This window comes from Balaenoptera acutorostrata, chromosome X, assembly GCF_949987535.1.
Source record: "Balaenoptera acutorostrata chromosome X, mBalAcu1.1, whole genome shotgun sequence".
NCBI classification, from domain to species: domain Eukaryota; kingdom Metazoa; phylum Chordata; class Mammalia; order Artiodactyla; family Balaenopteridae; genus Balaenoptera; species Balaenoptera acutorostrata.
This window is the reverse complement of record NC_080085.1, coordinates 68303049-68317335: the sequence shown is the minus strand read 5'-3', so window position 1 is coordinate 68317335 and position 14287 is coordinate 68303049. Positions and strand designations below refer to the sequence as shown.

Here is a 14287-nt window from a genome sequence, read left to right as displayed (position 1 = left end):
ATAAGAAGGACCTACTGTATAGCACAGGGAACTATATTCACTATCTTGTAATAATGGAAAAGATTCTGAAACAGAAGATATATATATATATATGTAACTGAATCACTTTGCTGTACACTTGAAACTAACACAACATTGTAAATTAACTATAGTTCCATTAAGAAAAAGACTGCATTGTATTGGAATCAGTATAAATAATCAATGTAACAAAATAAAGTCCAAAAGTAGGCCTATAAATAATCAGTCAATTGATTTTCAACAGAAGCACCAAGGTAATTCAGTGAGGAAAGAAGAGACTCTTCAAGCTGTTGGAATAACTGTGTACCTTTACATTAAAAAATTACATCAGCTCCTACCTCATACCATAAAGAAAAGTTGATCCAAGATGAATCACCAACCTAAACATAAATTCTAAGAGTTTCAACATTCTAGAGAAGACTTAGAAAACATTTTCACAATTCAGGCAAATATTTTTTAGAGAACTTAGCAAAAGCACTAAGCATAGAATGAAAAATGGTAAATAGTATTTCATCAAAATTAAAAACATCTGCACATCAAGGAATGCCATTGCCTAAATGAAAAAACTAACCTAGACTGGGAGAGGATATTTGCAATGCACATAATCCAACAAAGGTATTTTAACCAGAATAAATAAAGAACTTCTACAATTTGATGATTTTTAAAAAGGAAAACCAGTTTGAAATACTTGAATAGACACTTCACAAAGGAAATCTATGAATGGCTAATTAGCAAATGAGAAAATGCTCAACATCCAGTCATCAGGAAAAAAAGAAAAAAATATCACTTTACACAAGCTTGAATGGCTAGAGGTAAAAAGACTGATATATGAAATGTTGGTAAGGATGTGAAGCAAATGGAACACCCACACATTGCTTGTGTGAGTGTAAAATGCTACAACCACTTCTGAAAACAGAAAAATTATAAATATAATTTTTATTACTTGTATCATATTATGTATTTTTACATAATCTATTGTGTGTTATATCTATTATATACATAATATCCTAGCAATTCACCCTAGAAAAATAGAAATAGAAACCCACAAAAATAGTTGTATAATAATGTTGAAGACAGTTTTATTCACAGTACCTAAAAGCTGTAAACAACCAGTATATCCTTAGGTAGACAGACAAATAAATTCTGATATGGCCATGAAATGGAATACTACTCAGCAGTAAAAAACAATGCACTACCAACACATACAGTAACAAAAATATGACTTAATCTCAAAAATATCTTTTGTATTTGGCTTTTTTGACTCAAAAAAGCCAAATACGAAAGAGAACATACTATATACGTCCGTTTCTAAGAAGTCCTAGAAAAAGCAAAACTAATCTAGGGTGAAAAAGGTGAAATGGTGATTGCCTGTCAGTGTCTGGGGATTGACTGTAAAAAACCATGAGGAAAGTTAATGAGGTGATAAAATCATTATATACCTTAATTGGGTTAGTTATTACAAAGGTTTATATATTTTTCAAACCTCATTGTATTCTATACTTTGAAATCTGAATGTTTTGTTTCATGTAAATTACTTTTTTTAAAAGAAATAATCAAAAAAAAAAAAAAGAAAAGGAAGAACTATGAGGACCATTAGCCTGTATTTTACTTAAAAAAAAATTCTCATTATGATGTTTTGACCTTCTTTTTGGCTGGGGAGAGACTACCCCTCCCAGGGTGAGCCAATTCTTAGAGTTAGCAAAAGGTTCATCTGGAATTTGGTTTTGATATACAAACTAACCAGTCCAGAGCTATACCTCCTCTATTTGACCCACACATGCCAGGAGATATTATTCTCCCTTAATCATCTAAGTGCCAGGTGCCAGGCAGCTAGGCTTAGCCCCCTATAGACAAAAGCCTATTGAAATTACTCAAACTAGCCAATCCTAAGCTGCTTAGTTTTCCCTGATTTGCCTTTCCTGCAGAAAAACCAATAGAGGCAGTGGCCTAAACATTCCCTTTGTTCCTGTCTTCTGCATCCTGGACACCCTGGAGTTTTTCCCATGTGGTAATGCATGGCATGCCATGCCTTCTCTTTCTATAATCTGTGAGTATAATAGATGTTTTCCTGAGCCTCTCCTCTGTCTTTTCTTGTGGCCTCACATGAATGAGCATTTCATAAAATAACACAAAATACAGCCCAATCAGATTACAAAACATAGTATAAATGTTGGATAATTAAATCAGTGTGATACTAAAAGAGATAGACTAACCATTTGATTAAAATATATATTCCATATATAAGCTTATACATGGAAACAATGTGAGTAAAAACAAACTTTGTAATACATGGTTTGGGGCAACTGGTAATGATCTGGAAAACAAATAAAGCTATATCCCTACCTCAAACCATATACCATTACATATTACAAAAAATGATAAAATTGACTACATGAAAAAATTTTAAACCTTCATTAAAAAATATGCGATGCAAGACGCAAGAGGGAGGAGATAGGGATATATGTATATGAATAGCTGATTCACTTTGTTATAAAGCAGAAACTAACACACCATTGTAAAGCAATTATACTCCAATAAAGATACTAAAAAAAAATTACCCTATGCAAGGTCAAGGACAAATGACAAATTGAAGGTACACAATTCATGTGACAGAAAGGGATCTAATATTTCCAACATAAAAAATTCTCATAGAAGTCAGAAAAAAAGAAAAATAGCTTAATATGGAATAGGGGAAAAAAACATGGACAGACAATTCAGAGAATAAGAAATAGAAATTGTCCTTAGAACATGAAAAGATGCTCAATCTCACACATAATTAGAGAATAGCAAATTGAAACTACACTGAAATACCACTTCCTTTTAGATTATAACACACTCTTTCCACTTTATGGTGAAGAATTATAACTTACAGGAAAAGCAAAATTTCAAATGTATATGTCCTTTGACTCAGCATTACCACTTCTGGAAACAATCCTGCACAACACACACACACACATCAAACAATATATGTGCAAAGTTATTGATTGCAAGATTGTTTGTAATAGACAAAGTCTGAAAACAACTCAGTGGACAACGATGGTGGACTAGTGAAATTACTCATGTTTCATTCACAGAATGGAATATATTGATAGTATAGTTATTAATAACTGATAGGAATATCATGCACTGCAAAGACCTCCAGGATATATGAAGTGGAAAAAAAGCAAACTACAGAGTAATGTATAGTATGTTATCTTTTGTGCAAAATGGGAGGAAAATAAGAACATTCAAATTCATTTGTACTTGCATAAAGAAAAAACAGAAGAATGTATAAAATAATACTGGTAAAAATATGTTCTCACTTCAGCAGCACATATATTTTCAGTATTGAAATTGGAACTATATAGAGAAGATTAGCATAACCCCTGCAAAAGTATGCCACAGAAATTCATAAAGCTAAAAGGTCCCCAAACTGAATCAACCGAAAGATTATAATGAGACATATTATAATCAAATTGCCACAAGTCAAGGACAAAGAGAGAATTTTGAAAGCAGTGAGAGAAAATCGACTCTTCACATATAAGGGAGCGCTCATAAGACTATCAGTAGATTTCTCAGCAGGAAATTTGCAGGTCATGAGATAATGAGATGATATATTCAAAGTACTGAAAGAAAAATACTGCTAACCAAGAATTCTATACTCAGCAATATTACCTGTTAAAATGTAGAAGAGATTAAAAATCATTCCTAGACAAACAAAAACTGAGGGAGTTTGGCACCACTAGACCTACCTTACAAGAAATGCTTTAGAGAGTTCTTCAAGTGGAAAGAAAAACATGCTAAAGAGTAACATGAAAGCATTTGAAAGTGTGAATCTCATTGGTGAAGCTAAATATATAGACATACACAGATTAAATTAAGACTGTAATGATGAAGTGTAAATTACTTTTTACCCTAATATAAAAGTTAAAAAATTTGTTAATGGATACAAAATACAAATATAAGCAAACTCTGACTATAAGCACACAAAGTCTGTGGGGTGGAATAGAAGTGTAGTATTTCAGTATGGGATTGAAGTTAAACTATTATCAACTTAAAATAGAAGTTACAACTATAAAGATAAATATGCAAGCCTTGTGCTAACCTTAAAGGAAAAAAACTACAATAGATACCAGGAAGGTAAAGAGAAAAGAATCAAAGCAAATCACCAAATAAAATCATCAAAGAACAAAGGAAAACAGCAAGAGAGGAAGAGAGGGACAAAATAGACAGAAAATAATTAACAAAATGGCAATAGTAAGTCTTTACATAATTTTCTTAAATATAAATGAATTAAACTCACTAATCAGAAGGCACAGAGTGACTGAATGGATTTAAAAAAGCAAGTTCCAGCAGTATGCTGTCTACAAGAGACTCATTTTAGCTTTAAAAACACAGATAGGCTGAAAGTTAAGGGATGGAAATAGATATTTCATGCAGAGGGTAATCAGAAGAAAGCAGGTATGGATAATGGGGAAAAAAACAGACTTGAAGTCTAAAACTGTCTCTAGAGACAAAGAAATTCATTATATAAGTATAAAAGGGTCAATTCAACAAGAAGATGTAACAGTTATAAATATATATGTACCTTATGTCAGAACATCTAAATATATAAAGCAAATATTGACAGATTTGAAGGTAGAATTTCACAACAATACAGTAAGGGTAAGGGACCTCAAATATCCCACTTACAATAATAGATAGAATATCCAGACAGAAAATCAATTTTTAAAACCTAGCTGGCTTGAATAACACTATAGGCCAAATATACCTAAGAGATAGAACTTATAACCAACAGCAAAATACTCATTCTTCTCAAGCACACACTGAACATTCTTCAGGATAGATCAAATGTTAGGCCACAAAACAGTCTTAGCAAATTTAACAACACCAAAATCATTCCAAGTATCTTTTCTGACCATATTGGAATAAACCAGAAATCAATAACAGCAAGAAAACTGGAAAATGCACAGATACATAGAAGTAAATCAACACACTCGTGAACAACCATTGCATCAAAGAGGAAATCAAAAGGGAATTTAAGTACTCTTTTGAGACAAATGAAAACAAAAACACAACATACTGAAATTTATGGGATGCAGCAAAAGAAGTACTGAGAGGAATGTTTGTAGCAATGAATGCCTACATTGAGAAAGAAGAAAGATCTCAAATAAACAAAGTAATTTTACACCTTAAGAACCTAAAAAAGAATAAACTGAATGCAGAATTAGCAGAAGGAAGGAAATAATAAAGATTAGAGCAAAGATAAATCAAATAGAGATTAAAAGGATAGAAAAAAATAACAAAACTAAGAGTTGGCTTTTTGTAAAGATAAACAAAATATAGAATCCCTTAGCTAAGTTAACTAAGAGTAAAAGAGAGATGACTCAAATAAATAAAATCAGAAATGAAAGAGGAGATATAATAATGGATACCTCAGAAATAAAAAGGATCATAATGGACTATCATGAACAATTAAATACCAACAAGTTGGATAACTGAGAAGAAACTGATAAATTCCTAGAAACATACAATCTGCCAAAATTGAATCAAGAAGAAATAGAAATCCTGAACAGACTAATAAACAAATAAGGAGATTCAATCAGCAACTAAAAGCCTCCTGATGAAGAAAAGTCCAGGACCAGATGGCTTCACAGCTGAGTTACACCAAACATTCAAAGAAGAATGAATACTGATACTTCTCAAACTGCTTCAAACAACAGATGAGAGAACACATCCAAACTAATTTTATGAGGCCATCATCACCTTGATATGAAAACCAGACAAAGAAAATAGAAGAAAAGAAAACTACAGGCCAATATTGCTGATGAACATAGATGCAAAAGTTCTCAATAAAATACTAGTAATCCAAATTCAAAAGCATATTAAAAGATTTTTGTGTCATAATTAAGTGAGATGTAAGGATGGTTCGACCACACAAATCAATCAGTGTGATACATCATTTTTTTAAAAACGACAGGAAAAAAAACCATATGAGCATCTCAATAGATGCAGAAAAAGCATTTGACAAAATTCAACATGTGTTTATGATACAAGCTCTCAAAAAATTGGGTAAAGAAGGAACATACCCCAACATAACAAATGCCATATAAGACAAGCCCCAGATAACATCATACTTAGTGGTGAAAGGTTAAACATTTTGCTTCTAAGGTGAAGGTGCCCACTCTTACCACTCCTATTCCACATAGTACTAGAAGTACTAGTCAGAACAATTAGGCAAGAAAAAGAAAGTTCCTCAAAACATTAAAAATAGAACTACCTTATAATCCAGCAATCTGTGTATATGACCAAAGGAAATGATATCAGAATCTTGAAGATATTCTTGCACCTGCACTCCCATGTTAATTTCAGCATTTTCAAAATATCCAACGTAGGAAACCAATCTAAATGTCAGTGAATGGATGAATATATACAAGGGAATATTATTCAGCTTTAGAAAGAAGGAAATTCTGCCATTTGCGACAGCATGGGTAAATCTGGAGAACATTTTGCTAAGTGAAATAAGCCAAACACAGAAATACAAATACTACATGATCTCACTTATATGTGGTATCTAAATTAGTCAAACTCATTGAAACAGAGAGTAGAATAATGTTCACCAAAGGAGGGAGAAATGGGGTGATGTTGTTCATGCTGTACAAAGTTTCAGTTTTGCAAGATGAATAAGTTCTGGATATCTAATGTCCAACAATGTGACAATAGTTAATATTGTATTGTACACTTGAAATCTGCTAGAGAATAGATCTTAAATGTTATTACATGAATACATACACATGAAAGGTGACTATATGAGGTGATTAATATGTTAATTAGGTTGATTGTGGTTAATATTTCATAATGTATATCAAATTATCATATTATACACTTTAAATATATACAATTTTTAATAGTTAATTATACCTCAAAAAAGCTGAAAGAAAATAATGTCCTATGTTTGATGCGAGGGTGATAAAACATGGTGGATGTGAACAGCGGTGGGGAACCAGAACTCTCTACATATTTATTTTTGTAATGTTTTGAATTTTGGAATATGTCCATTATTCAAACATTAAATTAAGAAAACAACAAAGAAAAACTATGAAAGACCTAACCTTTAGCTTTGGCTAGAGGGAGGGCCACTTATGTGAAAAACAGGAAAAGGAAAGTAGGTTGATTAAAATGTAGTCAATAGCAATGAAAGAAAGGTGTTGTGTACAGATAGCTCAATCAAAGATGCATGGCAGTTAAAATATGACAAATAGTAGAACAGTAATTAACAAGAGTGGCAAAAATCAAACATAGATTCTTTGAAATAGGAAAATATGTGCTTATATAAAGCAGAATGTAAAGAAGGAGTTAAGGGGAAAGGAAATATTGATCTAGATGAAGAGTCAGGGAATAAATGTAGGATGATGGTCTATTTGGGCTTGAGAAAGGATAAAGTACACAGATTAAAGAGAGGTACAAAAGGAAGGATGTAAAAAATGATAAACACAAATAATTTTTTTAGATGAAGATGGGGTAGATGAAAATAAATTTTCTATATACTTAATAAAGAAAGATTTGAGGTCATCAGTTTGAAGGACAGGGCAAGGAAATGGGATTTAAGGGGGAAACGATATTATTGTCATTGTGAAACATAAGCCAATGAAAAGATGAGGCATGTAAAATAGGATTGCTAAACTATGGTAAAAGCTAAGATTTAGCTCAAACACAAAATCTTGGACTATACTACATTTGTCCACTTTTAGGATGATATTCTAAACAATATTCCAGCAAAGATGTGAAGAAGCAGAAGGGGATTAGTATGTGTTAAATCCCTTACAACGTGAAGGGTAAGTACCATTATTATTCACATTCTACAGATGATGAAATTGAAGCTTAGAGTCAATAAGGAATTTCCCTACAGACACTCTCCTAGAAAGTGGTAGAGTCAGAATTCAAACACAGGTTGATCTGACTCCAATGTTCATGTTCCTTATCACCAAGCCTGGCACATAGAAGGCACTCATCGAGTACTTTTGGAATGACTGTCCACTAAGAATATAAATAATAAATTATGGAAATAAACAACATTGGAGAATAGGCAGTCAGGATTAACAAATAGCAAAAGGTAATACAAAAAGTTGATCTGTTGGAGAGTAAAATACTGAAATACTGCTAAAACATTCATTAAATATTTAAATCGCATTCCAAATCTCTACTGGGCCTTGAAAATGCTGAGGTAAGGTTGGGTATATTTAGAAAATAATCTATGAAATCTATATAAAAAATCTGTCAAAGTAAAAATATATATTGCCTTAAGGATTGAAAAATTTTATACTTCTCCTAAACTTATAAAATAAAATATTTTATATATAATCAGATTACTTCTGGGTCTAATATATCTCCCAGAAAATATTGTTTCCAGCAATTATAGAGTGTAATAATTGTATGCATGCTCTTATCAAAAACAGAAAATATTGAAGATTTACTTAGTTGATATGACATACACACATATAAATTGGAAACATGGTGAAAACAATTATTTATACACACAGACACACAATCCTCTACATATGTATGTGAATAAACACACAGAAACTTATGAACCTTTTGAAAGCATCAAAAGAACTATTGTTCAGAGGCAGGTCTTTCAGGCTGTACTTGCACAGAGATATAACATTTATCCTTAGTAAATTAAGGTTCACATGCAGATAAAACTGTTCATCTGCTACTTGGAAAAATAGAGAACAATCTTTAAGCTTTTCTCTGGGATTAAACTAGACACTTTCATTAAAAATCCATTATGTTAGATCACTAAAATGATTGACACATGTCCAAAAATCACATCACATGGCCAAAGTACCATAAGAATATTTTTAGTTTCATTGCCCTTGCTTTTGGAGTCAGATCAAAAATAATCATTGCCAAACTTATGTGAAGGAGCTTATTGCCTATGTTTTCTTTTAGGATATTATGTTTTCAGGTCTTATGTTCAAGTCCTAATTCCATTATGAGTTAATTTTTGTGTATGCTGTAGGTTAGTGGTCCAGTTTCATTCTTTTCATATCCAAATTTTCTAATATAATTTATTGAAGAGACTGTCCTTTCCCCATAGATTATAATAGGTTACTTTGCTATAAATCAATTGACCATATAAGGGTGGATTTATTTCTGGTTTCTCTATTCTGTTCCATTTGGTCTATGTGCCTGTTTTCATGCAAGTAATATACTGTTTTGATTATTATAGATTTGTAATATAGTTTAAAATAAAAAAAAATGCCTCCAGTTTTTTTCTTACCTTCTCAAGATAGCTCAGGGTATTTTTTTCATATATAAGTGTTCACAGGAACTTTATTTATAATAGACCCAAACTGGAAACAGTTTAAATATTCACTAACAGATGAATGAACAAACAATGGTGGTATAACAATACAATGGAAAACCACTTGGCAAAAAAAGAGAGAACTGCTCAGGCAACAAACATGGATGAATCTCAAAAATATCATGCTAAGTGAAAGAAGCTAGATATAGGAGAGTATCTGCTGTATTATTCCATGTATATCAAACTCTAAAAGAGACCAATCTAATCTATTGTAAAAGAAATCAGAGTAATGATTGCAATTTGGGAGGAAAAGTAGACCTGAAAGGGGTCCGAGGGAACTTGCTTGCTAGAGAGTTAGAAAACTTTTTAAATCTTATTTTGGGGTTATGGTTACAAAGTAATTTAATTGGTCAAAACACATTGAATTGAACAATTAACATCTGTGCATTTTATTGAATGAAATTATACATCAACCAAAAACGAGATGGAAATATAAGTGCCAACATCTAGATATTAGGACCCTTAGGAGAGGAAAATAAATCAAGGGAGGAGATATTTGAAGAAATAATGAAGATAACCTTGGAACTGAAGAAAGATGAAAGATCTCAGTTTCAAAGAGTGCCAAATACACCAAACAGGACGAGTAACGAAAAATGCACACTTAGAAATATTAGAGTGAGTATCAGAAGACAAAACATTCTAAAATTCTAGAGAAAAAGAGATCACTTACAAAGGAATAAGTTTCAAAATGAATTGACCAAAACAACAAAGGAAAAGAAATTGAAGTGAGAATTTTAGATCCAGCTAAACATCCATTCAAATGTTAAAGGCTAAAAAAATTCAGAGCATTCAATGGCTCAGGTTTAAACAAAAAGACAGTCCTCCCTGGAAAAACAATTTTTGAAATAACTAGCTCAGTAATGGAAACAAATTCCACAGATAATACTAGAGATTTGTGAAAGCTGAACAAATAACTTAGTAAAGTTTAGTGTTTTAAAAAAATTACCAGATCAAAGAAAAAAACAAGTATATATCTAAATATATATATATATATATATATATATATATATATATATATATATATATATATTTAAACAACTCAGAACTGAAAAATCTAGACAAATTTAATGTGCTGTCATGGGAGCTCAAGACCATGTCATTGAAGAGTATAAGGGCTGAAAGGGAAGAGAGAGACCAAGGGGTAAGAGAAGATGCTAATTTTGTCTTTGTAAGGAAAAGCTACAGTTAACAATTTTTTGTTTTTAAATTTTTATTTATTTTTTACGTATATATGTATCTACACTTTTTCAAATACTTTTCCCATTTAGGTTATTACAGAACATTAAGCAGAGTTCCCTGTGCTATACAGTAGGTCCTTGTTGGTTATCTACTTTAAATATAGCAGTGTGTACATGTCAATCCCATACTCGCAATCTGTCCCTCCCCCCAACTCTTCCCCCTGGTAACCATAAGTTTGATCTCTTAAGTCTGTGAGTCTGTTTCTGTTTTGTAAATAATGTTGGTATCATTTTTTTTAGATTCCACATATAAGTGGTATATGATATTTGCCTTTCCCTGTCTGACCTACTTCACTTAGCATGATAATCTCCAAGCCCATCCATGTTGCTGCAAATGGCATTATTTCATTCCATTTAATGGCTGAGTAATATTTCATTGTATATATGGGCAATGTCTTCATCAATTCATCCATCGATGGATATTCAGGTGGCTTCCATGTCTTAGCTATTTTAAACAGTGCTACAATGAACATTGGGGTGCATGTATCCTTTTGAACCATGTTTTTCTCTGGATATATGCCCAGGAGTGGAATTGCTGGATCATATGGTAACTCTATTTTTAGTTTCTTAAGGAACAACCATACTATTATTCTCCAGAGTGGCTGCACCAATTTACATTCCCACCAGCAGTGTAGGAGCATTCCCTTTTCTCCACACCCTTTCCATCATTTATTGTATGTAGAATTTTGATGATGGCTAATCTGACTGGTGGAAGGTGATATCTCATTGTAGTTTGATTTGCATTTTTCTAATAATTAACAATGTTGAGCATATTTTCATGTGCCACTTGGCCATCTGTATGCTTTTTTTGTAGAAATGTCTGTTTAGGTCTTCTGCCCATTTTTTGATTGGGTTGTTTGGTTTTTTTGATATTGAGCTGCATGAGTTGTATGTAAATTTTGGAGATAAATCCCTTGTTGGTCTCATCCTTTGCAAATATTTTCTCCCATTCTGTGGGTTGTCTTTTCATTTTGTTTATGGTTTCCTTTTCTGTGCAAAATCTCTTGAGTTTGATTCGGTCCCATTTGTTTTTGTTTTCATTTCCCTTAAGAGACAGGTCGAAAATGATATGCTGGGATTTATGTCAGAGAGTGTTCTGCCTATATCTTACTGTAAGAGTTTTTATAGTATCCAGTCTTACATTTAGGTCTTTAATCCATTCTGAGTTTATTTTTGTGTATGGTTTTAAAGAATGTTGTAATTTCATTTATTTACATGTAGCTGTCCAGTTTTCCAAGCACCACTTACTGAAGAGGCTGTCTTTTCTCCATTGTATATTCTTGCCTCCTTTGCTGTATATTAATTGGCCATAGGTGCATGGGTTTATTTCTGGGCTTTAAATCCTGTTCCATTGATCTGTATTTCTGTTTTGGTGCCAGTACCATACTGTTTTGATTACTGTAACTTTGTAGTATTGTCTGAAGTCAGAGAAGCTGATTCCTCCAGCTCTGTTTTTCTTTCTCAAGTTTGTTTTGGCTATTGGGGGTCTTTTCTGTCTCTATAGAAATTTTAAGATACTTTAAATCTAGTTCTGTAGAAAATGTCATTGGTCATTTGATAGGCATTGCATTGAATCTGTAGATTGCTTTGGGTAGTATAGTCATTGTAACAATATTGATTCTTCTAATCCAAGAACCTGGTATATCTTTCCATCTGTTTGTGTCATCTTCTATTACTTTCATCAGATTCTTATAGTTTTCAGAGTACAGGTCTTCTGTCTACTTAAGTAGGGTTATTCCTAGGTATTTAATTACTTTTGATGCAGTGGTAAATGGGATTGTTTCTTAATTTCTCTTTTTGATCTTTCATTGATAGTGTATAGGAATGTAAGAGATTTCTGTGTATTAATTTTGTATCCTGCAGATTTACCATTCATTGAAGAGCTTTAGTAGTTTTTTGGTAGCACCTTTAGGATTTTCTACATATATTATCATGTCATCTGAAAACAGTGACATTTTTACTTCTTCCTTCCAATTTGGATTCCTTTTATTTCTTTCTCTTTTCTGATTGCCATGGCTAAGACTTCCAAAACTATTTTGAATAAAAGTGGTGAGAGGGGACATCTGTGGTGGTGCAGTGGTTATGAACCCACTTGCTAGTGCAGGGGACACGGGTTTGAGCCCTGATCTGGGAAGATCCCACATGCCACAGAGCAACTAAGCCTGTGCATCACAACTACTGATCCTGTGCTCTAGAGCCTGCAAGCCACAACTATTGAGCCTGCATGCCACAACTACTGAAGCCCACGTGCCTAAAGCCAGTGCTCTGCAACAAGAGAAGCCACCACAATGAGAAGCCCATGCACCACAACAAAGAGTAGCCCCTGCTTGCCGCAACTAGAGAAAGCCCGCGCACAGCAATGAAGACCCAACACAGCCAAAATAAATAAATAAATAAATAAATAAATAAATAAATAAATAAAATTTTTTAAAAATGGTGTGAATGGACATCCTTGTTTTGTTCCTGATCTCAGAGGAAATGTTTTCAGCTTTTCACCATTGAGTATGATGTTAGCTGTAAGTTTGTTGTAAATGTCCTTTATTATATTGAGGTATGTTCCCTCTATGCCCACTTTCTGGAGAGTTTTTATCATAAATGAGTGTTGAATTTTGTCATAAGCCTTCTCTGCATCTATTAAGATGATAATGTGGTTTTTATTCTTCAATTTGTTGATGTGGTGTATCACACTGATTGATTTGTGGATATTGAAAAATACTTCTATTCCTGGGATAAATCCCACTTGACCATGATGTATGATCCTTTTAGTGTATTATTGGATTCCAATTGTTAGTATTTTGTTGAGGATTTTTGCATCTATATTCATCAGTGATATTGGCCTATAATTTTCTTTTTTGTGTGATAACTTTGTCTGGTTTTTATATCAAAGTGATGGTACCCTCATAGAATGAGTTTGGGAGTATTCCTTCCTCTGAGATTTTTTGGAACAGTTTCAGAAGGATAAGTGTTAACTCTTCTCTGAATGTTTTCTAGAATTGGCATGTAAAGTCATCTGGTTCTGGACATTTGTTGGGAGTTTTTTTAAACACAATTTCAATTCCAGTACTTCTGATTGGTCTGTTCATATTTTCTATTTCTTCGTGGTTCAGTCTTGGGAGATTTTACCTCTCTACAAATTTGTTCATTTCTTCTAGGTAGTCCATTTTATTGGCATATAGTTGCTTGTCATAGTCTTATGATCCTTTGTATTTCTGTGGTGTCTGTTGTAACTTCTTTTTCATTTATAAATTTATTGATTTGAATCCTCTCCCTCTTTTTCTTGATGAGTCTGGCTAAAGGTTTAACAATTTTGTTTATCTTTTCAAAGAATAAGCTTTTAGTTTCATTGATCTATTCTACTGTTTTCTTTGTCTCCATTTCATTTATTCCTGCTCTGATATTTATGATTTCTTTCCTTCTCCTAACTTTGGATTTTGTTTTTCTTCTTTCTCTAGTTGCTTTATGTGTAAGGTTAGGTTGTTTATTTTATATTTTTCTTGTTTCCTGAGGTAATACTATATTGCTATATTCTTCCCTCTTTGAACTGATTTTGCTGCATCTCATAGGTTTTGGGTCATAGTGTTTTGTTTTCATTTGTCTCTAGGTATTTTTTAAATTTTCTCTTTGATTTCTGCAGTGATCTATTGGTTATTTAGTAGCATACTGTTTAGCCTCCATGTGTGTGTAG

At 32.5% G+C, this 14287-nt stretch overlaps 1 pseudogene; it reads left to right on the top strand.

The window, feature by feature from the left end:
* The first annotated feature begins 3329 nt into the window (after positions 1-3329).
* Positions 3330-3428, top strand: LOC114238560 (U6 spliceosomal RNA; annotated as a pseudogene).
* Positions 3429-14287: the final 10859 nt, after the last annotated feature.